Genomic DNA, 16,304 nt, shown 5'->3' on the forward strand with positions numbered 1-16,304 from the left:
TTTTTTTTTCACTTCTTTCTCAGGTTACCAATGATGGCTGGAGATCCTGAATTTTGCTGGACGATGCTCATCATTCATATCTCTAGACAACAAAACATCATCTTAGAATGACATACATCATCTATATCTGGAATGGATGAAGATGGTATTTAGGTGAATATTTGAATTTTTTATTTATTACACACACACGTGTGTGTGTGTATATATATATATATATGTATTTATCATGTATTTATCATTTTATCAAAACTTTGAAGGGGCAAGAGGCAATTTCCTCTTTTTAGGTGTGAGGTGACTAACAGAGCCCTTTTTCTGTTTTCCCCTAAATTCATTTTTACATATTGATTAAGTGGTAAAAGAAGATTTTATATATAAAAGAGTATGAATTTAAGTTTTTTTTATCGATATATTAAAATTAAATTATTAACTTATCTGATTTTATAATTATGATAATCAAATTCAAAATTTACCCTATTTAATATAATTGATTTATCCGTGAAAAGATAATTTAACTCAGATAAAATCTCTTATTATCAAAAAAAAAAAAATTAATTAATTTTGATTAGACTCAACTTCAATGGATAATTTGACTAGTTAAGTGTCAAGTCTTTAAATAATCTCAAACGAGTTTGGGTTCGAAACTAGGAGGCATGTAATTGGTTTGATCTCGAAGATAAAATCCAATTTGAATGAGCTTATTCGGTTTAAAAAAAAAAAAAAACTTGCTCATTATATAATTGCTATATTATGTTATATTATTCCACTGTATCAAATACATGACAACATATACATCTTCCCATAGTCATTTGCCTTATCACCCTTAATTTTCAAATCAAATTTCAAAGATTTAGTCAAATAAATATTGATACCAAAACACCTTATAAGGGTAATAAATCAATAAAAATTACTTGTATAAATAATGAAAACAAATTTATATATAAATAATGATATATTATTATATAATTAGATAATTTTAAATTAGAAATAAAATAATATACAATCTTATGATAACATGATATCATTTATGAACGAATTTGTATTTATTATTTGTGTATATAATATTATTTTAATTAGATTATTTTCCATTCAAACTGATAAAAAAGGGTGGATTTTAGTCAAGCTGAGCTCGAACATCTTTTGACTCGAGTTTGATTCGAAAAGAAAATGGTCCAACTCGAGTTTGTCAAGCCAAAATTAAATCTAGTTCGAGTTCGGTTTGAAAAAAAAATGGCTTCGCTCAGCTCTGTTCAAGTTTGACTAGATTTCTTAACTCGAATCAATGTTCAAATTCGTAGCTCAGGTTGGCTCGAATTAATTATTTGAATTTATGGCTCAGAGTCGTGACTTGAATTCATGGTTCATTAACAAAATGACTTTGTTTTATCCAAATAATATTTAAAATTTTTTATTCAAACCTAACCGATTCATAAATTTGAATTGTCAATTTGAACTATTAAATTTGAGCTAATACGAGTCGAATTAAGTCGTAAATTTGAACTATTAATTTGAGTCAAATTCTAGGCTAACCGAGCCAAATATCCCTTAGTTTAAGTTTGGTTCGAATTAAAAAAAGGCCAAATTTTTAAATTCGAATTTGGTCCAAATTTAAATAAAATAAATTTGAACTGAGTTAAATTAACTTTTGAAACTTAACCGGTTTGGATAGTATCCACTCCTACCAATAGGTGGTTGGGCTCAACCACTTAGGGTATCCGTATCTACCCTTAATTATAATTAATTAGTTCACTGGATTTGATATGATAGTAATCGGCTGAAAAAATCCTAAGGTTAAATAAGGTAATGTTGCCATTGTGAACCGTCAAATCGAGAGCAGATTTGGCCTTCCATACGTGAAGATATTGCCTCTCTTTGGTTACCGAGAAAATGATAAGAGAAGGAAGTGGTGGACAAGGGAAAATTGTCGCCAAACTGGAAAACGATCGAGAAAATAGAAAGAGTTATGTGAGAGAGAGAGAGAGACAGAGACACACACATCACGTTCTGTCTTAATCTCCATTGAAAATTGATGTTTCATCTAACTATCTTCTGTTAATTGTCTGAACTGATTAAGGTAGAATATTTTTGTGTCTATCTAATTAAATTTATAAATGGGACATTAATCCATTTATAGGAAAATAAATATTATCGATTTAGGTAATAATATTATTAAAATAATTAAAAAAAACCAAAATTTCAAATCCTTTAATTTGATAAGCTACTTCATTATGAATTTGATTAATTAGGGTTCTTTATATGACAAGCTCTTTGAGTAGAAATAAAGTAATGCGGGGGCTAACCTAAAAGTAGGGATAGATACAAACCAAACTAAGTTCGAATACCATTTGATTCAAGTTTGACTCGAATTTGTTTAGTCAATATTAAAGGTGTTTCAAGTTTAATTCAAGTTTAACTTGAATTTATAGTTTAAATTTATGGTTCGAATATATAGTTCAGATTTATAGTTTGAATTCGTGACTCATTAATAAAACAATGTCATCAAACAATTACTTAACATAATTTGAATCGAGTCACAAGTAAAGTTAAAACCGAATCAAGTCATCTATCTAGCTCGCATTCTGTTTGATTTCAAAATGAGTCGAACCTCCTAACTCGATCTCAATTCAAATTTAAACTAAATGAATTCGAATCGAGTTAAATCGAATTAAACTAGCTTTTGAGGCCAAACTAGCTCGATTCGGGTCCAACATTACCAAAGGCCAAGTTATTTCTATGAGAGTGCTAAGATGACATCCTTATACCTCCAAGAGGTAGTTTGGATAATAAAAGATGTATAAACCTCAAGAGGGAGGGTTTGAGTTTGAGATTCATTGGCGGTATACCAAAATCGAATTCTTGATTTTAACCAGTGTAATGGACTTAAGATTTTACTTATTCGATATGATTGATTCGATCTCAAATAAATGATTTGATTGTAAAAGAAAGTGTTTAGGTAGACGTACGATATTACATCACATTACTTTATTCTTGAGAGCCGAAGGATGATTACAACAAGAGGAAAAGTTCTCCCTCTATAGGGGAGAACTTATCATATTACATGTCAATCGTTAAAAAAGCAAAGCAATTTATCTAAAAAATCACACATGCTACACATTTGGGAGACCACACTTAATAATAATGCGAAAGTGGAGTGCCCAAATCCACCTAGGGAGAAAGGACTGATAAATTTGAAATACTGTCCCAGCACGTCTAATTGTTGAAAAAATGTCATTAATGTTCGTCTAGAAATCATTCGGATAATTTTGTAATAGTGTAATATCCAGACTGCAAGGCCATAATAATCTTGAAAATATTGGAATTAAGGATAGACACAGATCAGGCTGAGTCTGAAATTTTTTTAACTCAAGTTTGATTCGAACAGAAAATGATCTGACTCAAGTTATCGAGCCAAAATTAACTCTAACTCAAGTTTGGTTCAGATGAAAAATCGTTTAGTTTGATTTGGTTTGATAGTTCGAATCAATAATTTGAATTTATAACTCAGTTTGGTTAAAATTAATAGTTTCAATTTATAACTTATTGACAAAACGACATCATTTTATTTAAATAATATTTAAAATTTTTTATTTGAGTTAAACCAAACCACAGATTCAAATCATCAATTCGAACTATGAATATAAACTAAATAAAGTCACAAATTTAAATTACTGGTTTTAGCCAAACATCTCTTAAATCAAATTTGTCTTAATTTAAAAAACAAGTTAAATTTTTCTATTCAAATGTGAGTTGAACTAAATTAAATCAAACTAATTTTTGAAATTGAGTTGGCTCGAATCATATCCAACCCTAATTGAAATGATTCTTTCGACGGTCCTGCAGAGTCGAATGAGTTTGATTAGTTAGCATCTGGTGTTGAGGCGAAAGCTCCAACTTCAAGCAAATAGGTGTGGCGTCTAGGCGATGGACTGGTTGAACAATGATGGGGCCTCGATATGCCAAGTACGCACTAATGTCTTCTTAAAAGTGTCTTTGGAAAAGTTGTAGGGAACAATTCTCATGGAGCTTATAATGAGGATGGATGACATATTTCGAGTGGTATATATGGTACTATTAGATTCTACTTGAAATTGCTTCTTTTGAATTGTATGAACAAAGATTCTATGTGGTAATCATTGAATTATAGATTAAACTGATAATTCAAATTTATGATTTATCGATAAAACGAAGATAATTTCGTCTAATAACAAACAAAACGTTGTTGTTATAATAATTATTTAAAATAATTTGAATTGAGTTACAAGTCAAATTTAAATCAAATCGAGTTATTCACCTGACAAGTGAGTCAAACCAGTTTAACTTGGTATAAACAACGAACCAAATTTTCTGATTCAAATTTAATTCAAATTTAAAATAAGTGAATTTAAACCAAACCGAACCATGCTAAACCAACTTGGTTCAGGTCCAAATTAATGTAAGGCAAATAATATTGCTTGTATCTTAATGAATGCCTAGATACGGAGATATAGAAAAACACCCACGAAGAAGTTTTTATATAATATCAAATCCGATATGCTATGAGACAAAGACGAAAAAGGCAGGAAGAGATCAAGAGGGAGAGAAAACACTAACAACTGGAGAAGAGAATGTCGACAAAGAGTTGCCATGGAAACCTTAGGATGAAAATGATGATTTTTCAAACCTTGGGTGAGGGGTTGAGGGGGGAATTGATAATTTTTAACCCTAAGGAGGAAATATGATTAAATTTTTAGTTTTTTTAAATATTTTTATTAAATGACGATTTTACCTTTGATACTAACGATAAAAATTAACAGATAAATAAATATTTAAGTTTTTCAAAATTAACGGATGAAAACTTTAAAAAACACAAATCTTTGGGTGGAAATAAGTCCGTGGACCTTCTAGAAAACAATATTCTCACATGTTTTTTTTTTTAAATACTTTTCAAAGTGTTCAATAATAATTAAATTTCGAACAACTTTATATATAATATTTTCATTCATGTTAATTACTATTATATATTGCTTTTTCATGTTTAATTCATAATTATTCCCACTTGTTTTTACTTTTTAGTCACTGCATCTGTTGACCTTATGTTTTCAATATCTTAATGTCATGACACACACGACTCAAAATATAATTGTAGTTGGTGAAAATATTTTATGATTATATTAAAAAAGTATTAATTTTCCTTTTTCAATTTGATCTACATAATAATCTGTTATGTTTGACCTAGGGTTTTTTTTCTTCCTGGCCACTATCTCTATCTCTAATAATCTCCTTTTTCCACCTAAACTCTTAGTTGACTCTCTCTTTCTGTCAACAGATGGAGAGGCATTAACATAGAGATGAAAGATTCGTCTCTTCGTCTGCTGACGAAGAGACAATCTTTGTCTTTTCATTTGTCGATGAAGAGAAATGAATCTTCTTCATTTCTCTTTGTCAACGAAGAAAGATAAATTGTCCTCGTCTCTCTATCAATAGATGAAGAGACGAATCTTTCATTTTTTCGTCGATAGAGTTAGCTAAGGGTTCAAGTGTGAAGAGAAAGTTATTAGAGACAGAGATGGTGGTAAGAGAACAAAGGAAAAAAACCCTAAATGATTTGGGGTCAGCGGAAGAGGGGGAGTCGTTTTTTAAAATTGAAAAAATTTAGTTAATCTGGGAAAAAAATAATAAAATTATATATTTTTTAATATCATTATTAAAATGATATTTTTATGATGAAATTTAACAGAAGTTTAACAATAAAAAGATATTTAAGTTTTTAAAATTTTACAAACGAGAATTTGAAAATACAGTAAACCTAGGTTGAAAATAAGTCTTTTGCCCAATTATAGAATCAATCAAGCAAGATATTCCCCAAGAGAAAAATGTGCCAAATACAATAACTTGAGGAGACATTGATGACACAATTAGGTTGGCATAAAACCATAAAGTTTGAAACATCATGAGACAAGTAGGTGGAAAATTTTGACCATAATAAAAAATAATTACTTAAAATGATAACTTGCTAGTTGTTTTTTTATTATATAGTTTATTTTATTTATTTTTGGACTCATATTTACTTATTATAAAATAATGGTCAAAAGACTTTCTTTTCACCCAAGTTTGTTGCCTTCTTAAATTAGTATTAGTTAATTATTAAAAATTTCCATACTTATTAGTAGGTGATTATAATTAATATTTTTATTTGAAGATAATATAAAAAAAACTTTTAAAAAATAATATTTTAAAATTTAATTATAAAAAAATTATTAATTTTTTAAATATAAAAAAAGATAATATTTTATTATTTTTAATATATTACTAGTTAAACGATGATTTTATTACTAAAACTTAATTGGTTATATTAATATTTTTGCTAATTGAGACTTTGTCTGACGATTTTACCCTTACAGTTTAACTAATTTTGTTATTTTTTTTGTAACAGAGGATTTTTTCTTTATAATTTATGTATCAAATAAGTTAAAGTTTTACAAATATGACAGAAATTCAAATATAAACTTTTAGCTTAAAAGTGATAATCTTTTATTAGCTTTACTAACTTTTAAGATTAATAACATAAATTCTATTAATTTTAATAATTTATAAATAAATATTTAAGGTTTTAATAATTAACGAATCCAATTTTAAAATACACCCTATCTTGGGTGGGAATAAGTCCATGGCCTAAAATAAATAATAAAAAATAAATAATAATGTTATTTTGAACATAATTTCTGCCAAGAGAGAGAAAACAGAAGAATTCAAAGGGAATTTGATAACTTATAACTAAAAAACAAAAGAAGAAATTAATAAACAGCCGAAACGGCACAGTTTCCGAAAATCAGGCGCACGTAGAGGATTCCATTTACGGACAAAGTCAAAACAAAAGTCAGAAAAGCACGTGATCCAGTGCGACTGCAGGATTAAAATAGTGATGTATGAGCTGTCAGGGGCCGTAGGTAGGTGTCACTGGCAAAGTAGAAAAACGTGGTGTATGTGATGTGATGTGACGGAGGTGTGAAATGAAAAGACAGGTTGCTTATCGATGGAGTGTCGCAGACACATGAAAAAAGCTGGTCCCGGAATTGGCTTATTGAATTGAATTATTGATAATTAGTGTGATTGTCCACGTTCGTACTTATTTATATACGGCTACAGCCTCACGTGGGTGACAAGAGGCAAGGGTCAACTTGTAATTTACCAAAGTGGTTGTTGTATATATACCCATCTACAAATTATCGAATCATATGATAATATATATATAGAAATATATATATTTATATACTTAAAATAAATATACATAATTTTATTATAATTATATAACTTTTACAAATTAATTAAAAAAACCCTATTCTCTTTCTACTCGTCAATGCTCTCATTTTCTCCCTTTCTCTTTCATTGTTTTTTCTATACCCGGCAAAAATCAAATTGTCTTAATATTGTTTTTCGTTTTACTCATGTTAGTCTCTGCAAGTAGTAGGATAAAATTATATATATAATTTTTGTATATAATTTTATACATAAATAACGATATTTATTATGTGATTAAATATTATTTAATTTTTAATTTTTAATTTTTATTTATATAATAATATATCATTATTTACACACAAAAATTATACATATAACACTAGTTATAGTAAAAAAAGGTCGTAGTAAAAAGAAAAACTCATACTTTCTTGTGCTTTCCTATTTCGGAAGAATTCATTTAAAAACAAAAAAAAAATGTTTGATAGGTAAGGTTTTCTAGCACTTGATGCTACGGGTGATGTTAAGATTCGAGCATGTCAAATTCGATTAAAAAATTTTTAAGTTTAATTTGTTTGAAAGAAGTTAAAGAAGTTAAGTTTGAATTAAGTTTAAAGCTCAATTCGATATTAAAACGATATCATTTTAATATATATTAATCAAAATAACATCATTTTAATTAATTCATATCAAATTTTTTTAAACTCATGAGTTTTTTTAACCAAATGCTTAGAAAGCTCACGGTCAAATTCGAAAATATTAAACTGTTATATTTAAACTTGATTTTGTTTTAAACTCGTTCAAACTAAATTTGAATAAGTTTAACTGGAATCTAACCCTAATTGATGCAATAATTATATCATCAACATTGAAGAGAACGAAAGTACTTTATTTATTGACCGGGATCGACAAATAGAAAAATGTTAACATCCTCTCTTATAATTTTAATAAATATCTTTGTTATCCGGTATAATAGTCGAATTTTATATTATATCGTATATAAAAAATTTAATTTTGTTTATTATACAATGTGTCTTTTTAATAATAATATAAAATTTAAATATCATATCATTATATTAAAAAATAGCATAAATACTTTTTAATATTTTAAGACTTTTAGATACATTTTTATGATTTTATCATTTTTCCAAAAAAATGTGTTGATCTGTATTAATAATATATATAATATCGTATAATATATTTATTGTATTGTGTCAATTTTATATATCTTAAGATACGTATTACTTTTTATTTGTATCATATTATATGATATAATATATAGCGTGTATCATAAAATATTAATAAGTCTGTATCCAACACAACTTGTTCCCAATGAATATAACCTCCTCACATTTTCTTTTCTCTAGATTTGCTTGAAATAGAGGGGATACAAAGTGAGTATTAATAGGAGTTATGGACAAATGCTTTTGTAACCTTCTTTTGGAGTGGAGAACTAGAACTTTCAGGGATAATGTCTAGGTTCGACTCTATCCAATATAGTGATTATGAGTGAGGTTATTGTGTGCTGGAGTTTACCCGTCTAACTAATTCGAACAAGTCCCCAATTAACCAAAAAGAAAAACCTTCTTTTTGCTCCAGGACACATGAAATACATGATGCAGCTTAGGATACTTTGCCATCTTTAACTTGTAGGCCACAACACCGATTTTTTTACTGTAATCTCAAATGGTCCACATACCTCGCTGATATCTTGGGATTTCTTCGAAGTGGTGAAGACATCTGCTCGTATGGTCGCAACTTGAGATAAACATGGTCTCCGACTTTGAATTTCTTCTTAATTACTTCTTTGAACATCATAAAATTTCATCATGTGTCAATGGACTAAACTTAGTTGGCTTAGTAACTCCTTTGATAACTAGGTCTCTACCCTGCAATTTTTATAACTAGGTTAGCTGCTCTTAAAATAAAACATTTTTGACATCAAGTTAACAGAATGACCAATTATATATGGTGGTGAGGGCAAGAATGGTACAACCATTAGTCAGCTTGACAACTGAACTAAAATTATTTTCAAAATCCACGTCAGTCTACTGATGAAAACCACCCTTGGAAACTATTAGAGTTTTGTACCACTCAATAGACCATTAACTTGATGTTTAACCTGGTAAACCCAATGACAACCAACCAAAGTTTGCTAAGGAGATGAGAGAAGAAGAAGAACCTAAGGGTGCATTTGGTTGAAGGTTTTTAAAATTACCTTGGTAATCTATCTTTTATTCCCTTGTTTGGTTTGTCAGTAATAAAAGATTACAGTAATCTTCTATTATCAATGCTGACGTGACATGTAATATAAGTGGTAATCTGATTATCACCTTCACCTTAGGTATTTAAAGATTACTGGGGTAATCTTGAATTTATTATAGAAAAATTATTATGTATTAATTTTTTGAGATCAAAATAAATTTATTTTTAATTAATATGACAAATAATATAAAAAAATATTTAAAAATAATTATATTCAAGGGCATTTAAGTAAAATAATTTACTAGTAATCTTTTATTACCTTTAACCAAACACAATAATTATTTATACCTATAAAATTTTATCAAACATAGTAATCATTTATACCCAATAATCTTCTAAGTAATCTATCTTCAAGGTAATCTTTCTATTTTAGTAATCAAACATTACTCAAACCAAACGCCCCCTAAGTGTTATTTTGCATAAGAGCATCATACTCTTCACTCATCGTTTGTCGCCACTAAGGAAAGAACTGTGTTCGCTTGAAAGTGGTGGATTCATGCAATACGAGAATCAAGAGTCTTATCAGCGAGAGCATGAAGAAGCACATAAGATGAGGAATGCTGGAATTTCTTATGTGGGCATGCATTGATTATGGTTTTATTTGATTAAATCAATTTGTTAGGTATCATGTGATTATATTGTGCAGACTAATTACCTTTCATATTGTGCTTTTTTAATTTGAGTGATAAGTGTAGACTGTTATAGTCTATTAAGTTTTTAATGAGTGAATTTAATAAATTTATTATAAAAGAGTTAGATCTTCTTCCCAAAACAAACAGAAACGATATACGAACCTTATCCAAGTTATTACACTTTAGTTCTAACTATTATTAGACAGGAAAACTAATTTCACAAATTGATAATCGATCAGATTCGAAGTTGACTCGACATCAACTATAGTATAGCAGGTTTATCTAAATTCTTAAATCTTTCAATTTCAAGTATTCTATAACTTATATGTTAACTGTGGTTTAATTTGTGCATTTGCTTAATTAATTCTACAAGGAAGTCATGTTAGCATTGATGCTACAAAACTTTGGATGGAGTGGCGATGTTTCTAAAATCAATCGTCATACTTTTGTAATAATAATCTTTTAAATGTATAAAGAAAGCTCAGTATGTTTAAAATGCTCTTCATATGATTTGATGAAAGTTAAAATATCATGAAAAAACCAAAACAAACTTTCAAAGCTAAGGCTTAAATACTTCATTCATCAAAGATGAAAGATGAACGTGCATTTGTGAGGCTAAACGAAAGTACTAGGAACTCATAGGGACATTGATGAGTTTTGAATGTAATTTTTGGAACTTTATCCTTATGCATATGAATTTGGTGAAATGTATCGTTAGAGAAGAAGATGATGAGTCCCTGAAGAAGAAGGAAAAGAAGGAAGTTCGGATCTCCCCTTGTTGTTTATAACAGCAAGACGGGTACTGTCTTTGCTGCACTGGTATGTAAATGTCATGATAGAAATTGGAATTTGAAAGAGAGAGGAATCAGTAGTGAGTGACCTTATTATTAAATTGTTGCAGGGTTCCGATGGTGGAGTAAAACTCTACAGGGGCATTGCAGCTGATGGCTCTGTGGTGATTTCTGATGATTTAGAGGTCGTTAAAGCTGGCTGTGCAAAGTCATTTGCTGCTTTTCCCCTCAGTTACTGATGAAAAAACATTTGTCAGCATGATTTTTTTTTTTTTTTTTAACAATGAGAAACTCTTCTCAAGCCAGACCTCCCCTTGTTGTATTGACCATACCAAACAGGTCAGACTAATCAACCCCAAATTGTGATATGAGTTTAGGTTAAAATGAAAAATGATGAAGTGGGCCGGATACGTGTGTTGGTGGTAATGATGCAGGATTCATGTTTCACAGTGCGGGAGGATTGCTGAGCTTTGAGCATCCAATGAACAAGATCAGGGCAATGCAGAGGATTGATAGTGAAGGAGTGGTTGATGTTTACACAGCATATGAGTAGTGTAAGTCTCACATTAACCCTCATTTTTATATGAATAAAACTATATGTATAAACAATATTAAGGAACCTAGGATTCTTGTTATCCGCCAGCCTTGTCTGTCCAAATTGAAAAAGGAATGGCCTGTACCACTGTTTTTCTAAAGAAAAAATATTAACCCTTCAGGCGTTTGGTTGTAAGTTTATAAAATTACTTTGATAATCTATTTTTTATTCTCTTGTTTAGTTTGTCAACAATAAAAGATTACAGTAACATATAATATAGGTGATAATCTGATTACCATCTTTACCTTAGGTATTTAAAGATTACTAGGAAATCTTGAGTTTATTATAATTATATTATTATTTATTAATTTTTTGAGATAAAAATAAATTTATTTTTAATTAATATGACAAATAATATAAAAAATATTTAAAAATAATTATATTCAAGAATATTTAAATAAAATAATTTACTAGTAATTTTTTATTACCTTTAACAAAACACAATAATTATTTATACCTATCAAATTTTATCAAACATAATAATCATTTATACCCAGTAATCTATCTTCAAGGTAATTTTTCTATTTTGGTAATAAAATATTACCCACACCAAACGTCCCCTTAATTCTACATCAACAAGAATAAGAATCAAATTCAGATGATGCCACAATGATCAGCAGCATAGTTAATTTATATTACAAAAAGGCAATCAATCGAGGGCAATATAACAAAAATGGCAAGAAAAACTGAAAAATTTTCCATTTTATGCTTGGTACAATGTCATTTATAAGTGTAATCGATTTCTTCCATCATTGAAAAGGTCATGATAAATTTTATTCTTTCCACGTATCAGCAAATTCATCAGGCTCCAAGGGATTTGCAAGCTGGTGCATCTTTCTCCCGGTTTTAGCTTTAAACTTTCTTTGCATACTTCCCAGCCCTTTGCTTTTTCTCCAAAGCTCGAATCTGAAAATATCAAAATGAAAAGAAAATGCATTAATATCGGCAGTGATTTACATAATGTACAACAAGGTGAGATGCAGGGAGGTTGAAATATTGAACAAGAACCTTCAAACTCAGAAAATAAAAGACACCAAATGGTGTCTAGATGTAACATCTCTAAGGTGATGACCTTATACTTGAAAGAATCCCTGATACTTCGGAGTATTATTTAAACAAGTAGAAATTTAATAGATTAAATACTGAAAAATGAAAATCAGTTAACCTGATTTGGAGATACGTAAAATGGATTCTCATACAGTGTTGGGCCTCCAAAGCTGCGACCGAATATCTTGATTGGATTCAACCAAAATCTTGGACCAACCTGTGTGAGAACATTTTCCAGATTAACCCACCATACTCAAGCAAACATATTCCTCAAAGGGCATAAAGCAAGAAATACCTCGACAAGAGTTATTTTATCAAGGCCTCCACAAGCCACTTTATCTGATTCATTATGAGGAACAGTTATCTGTAAACAAAAGAAAAGAGAACAATTATACCATGAGAAACAATTTCGGAAAAAAAAGAAAGCTTCATAACTTTGAGGGATTAAGGAAACAAATTGCTAATAGCTTTTACAAAAGTTCAATCTTATCATTTTCAACATGTGGGCAAAGAAGTGGCTCATCTGAACAAGAAAAATCGACTAAAAAAACCATGTATAATCTTCAATATACAATAATATCAACCTATACACGATCATCAACAATGGAAAAAGCAAACACATGATCATAATAAGGATTAGATTTCCTGTGTTCCTTTGGAGTTCCAAATATCTAAACAAGAAAAGGAAGTGTCAGCATATATTCAGATTTATATAGAAATACCACAAAAAACTATCTCACAGATAATAACTGTATTTGACTGACAATGATTCAGAACAATTTAATAGCAGAAAATATAGATCAGTTTCACACCCATGATACAATGTTTAGTAAATTGGCTTTCACGCAGGAAGCATGCCACCAAGTGTCAAGCATCAAATGAACCATAATCAAACAGTGACCCAAAATATGAGTTAAATATTAGTCAGAAAAAACTTGGTCATACCATCCAGCTAACGAACAAGAATACAAATTTATGTTGTTGGTGAAACATGGGTATAAATTTTGGTGTTACAAAAGTTCAATCTTATCATTTTCAACATGTAGGCAAAGAAGTGGCTCATCTCAACAAGAAAAATCGACTAAAAAAACCATGTATAATCTTCAATATACAATAATACCAACCTATACACGATCATCAACAATGGAAAAAGCAAACACATGATCATAATAAGGATTAGATTTCCTGTGTTCCTTTGGAGTTCCAAATATCTAAACAAGAAAAGGAAGTGTCAGCATATATTCAGATTTATATAGAAATACCACAAAAAACTATCTCACAGATAATAACTGTATTTGACTGACAATGATTCAGAACAATTTAATAGCAGAAAATATAGATCAGTTTCACACCCATGATACAATGTTTAGTAAATTGGCTTTCATGCAGGAAGCATGCCACCAAGTGTCAAACATCAAATGAACCATGTATCAAGTGTCAAACATCAAATGAACCATGTATCAAACAGTGACCCAAAATATGAGTTAAATATTAGTCATAGAAAAAACTTGGTCATACCATCCAGCTAACGAACAAGAATACAAATTTATGTTGTTGGTGAAACATGGGTATAAATTTTGGTGAGAAAGTGTAAAAAGCATCACATTAATATGGATTTTATGTATACTGAGTGGGAGAAAAAAAAAAAAGGAAGATCACTATAATAATAGTATCAAAGGAAATTAAGTCAATTTATCCATAAGTGAACAACAATCGACAACAACCAAAGTACCTGAATGATCATCTCCTTTATAAGCTTCCAGTGAGCATCATTTTCAAAATTGGCTGAGACAGTCAAGAGAGGATGTGATCCTTTAAGATGGTTTCCAGTAAGCTTCAGTTCCCCCATGGTTTGCACTAAAATGGCAAAACAATGTTTATTGACTAGCTCACAGTTTCACATAATAAGAAGTACACAGACTAAAACATAGCTGAAAAATGGGATATGTCAAATTATCTGGAAAAGCAAGAATTTATGGCCATGATATGCAAATATTGATTATAAATGCAAGAGGTTATTCCTGTAATGCAGTCAGACGCTCTGATGATAATATCATCACATTCAAATATATATTATGACAAATTTACCCCACATGTTTCAACTTTAAATATCAAGCATTAACTCAAGGTCAGAATAGAATGGTTAGATCTCTTGCACTGAAGCTCAAAGAGCCCCTCATTATAGTGTTGTCAAGATCCATATAGTATTTGTTTTGGCATGGGAAAAGGGGGGTTGGGAGGCGCGGCTTATATGCCCAAAAAGTAGCAATCAAAATTAAAACCTGAATGATCAATCTGAAAATACATATTTTTACCTGAATTATAATACAATGACTTGTATCAAAATATATGGAAATTTCTATAAGCTAAAAATCTACACCATATCTAAGCCAGCATTAAGCTTCAGTAGTTCCTTACAAATATAGACCACAAACGGGACAATTATCATAAATCTATGCTGAGAAATAAAATTAACATCCAATACAAGCACTTCCTTTTGTGGTGTTTAACCTAATTACGTAGTAAAAGCCTTCAAGTAAAATATCCCAACAAAAATTGCAACTCACAACACGAAAACGAAATTCATAAGAGCATAAATTTACCTCAAAAAAAAAAAAAAAAAGGCAGGAAGACCAGCTCTTAAGCTCAACAACCTCATTCAAAGTAGCACCTTTACTACTTTTAGATTCAACCTTGTTATCTTCTTGCAATGAGGCAAAAGCGACACCACATTCAACATTAAATGCCTATACCTACAAAACAACCCAAATTGAAACAATCCCATTAATTATTTCCTTCCTCACAAAAAAATGAGTTTCTTAAATTCAATACCCAGAAAAAAAAAAGATAAAAAGCTCTCACCTGAACTTGATTCTGCGGGAACAAGTTACCAAAACCTTTTCATTGTTTCTAAAGACACCTGGTACATCAGTTTCTTTGCCTTCAGGCTTATCTTTCCAGCCCAAAAGCGTTCTTTCGGGTCGCTCTTCGTGAGTAGTATCAAGCTAACATAAGTTGTGTCAAAATTTTTACATTCGGATTGGTTCGACTCATTTGATACCTCTACTTGGGATGAGACCCGAGGTCACCTTATTGGTCTTTGCAGCATTTGGGTCACTTTCAAGGCCCAACATAGTTTTTGAAGAAAAATAATTGATAAAATTTGAAGAATTAAGAGACAAAGTCAACAAACCTAAATAAAATAAAAATGAAACTAACTAAACTATATAAGTGCTATAAATTTGGAATTCTTCTATTAGTTAAGAAAAATTTCCGAAAAATATGATACATTACTTTTATTTGTCATTATGTGGACAATGAAACTCTAATTTCCATGCCTCTTGTTATGTGCAATATATGTCGAATTGTGTTGGTCGACTAACAACCAGTTTCATTGTTATTCAGTCGTTTGGGAGGCATAATGCCAACAAAGATGAGAGGTCAGTCAGCTCTAATCGTCAGAGAGAGAAGAGAAAAAATATAAATTCTAACAGGAAAAAAAGTAAAGTTTTCAAAATTTAGATAAGAGGAAAATTTAGAGAGAAAATAAGATGAAATTATTTTTTTTTTAATGTTAAATAACAATTATGTCTTTCAAATTAATAATTTTTGTTATTTAATAGTTTATGAGTGAATATTTGAGTTTTTAAAACTTAACGTGTAAGGCTTTAGAAATTCAGTCAAACTTGGGTTAGAATATATCTTTTGGCCAATAAAAAATAATTATTTCCTTGCTCAAAAGAAATTTTGGTAGTATGTAAA

At 29.7% G+C, this 16,304-nt stretch overlaps 1 pseudogene; it reads right to left on the reverse strand.

Moving 5' to 3' along the window:
* Nucleotides 1-12,035: 12,035 nt before the first annotated feature.
* On the reverse strand, nt 12,036-15,586 carry LOC123201608 (annotated as a pseudogene).
* Nucleotides 15,587-16,304: the final 718 nt, after the last annotated feature.

The sequence above is a fragment of the Mangifera indica genome, chromosome 18 (assembly GCF_011075055.1).
Source record: "Mangifera indica cultivar Alphonso chromosome 18, CATAS_Mindica_2.1, whole genome shotgun sequence".
Lineage (NCBI taxonomy): Eukaryota > Viridiplantae > Streptophyta > Magnoliopsida > Sapindales > Anacardiaceae > Mangifera > Mangifera indica.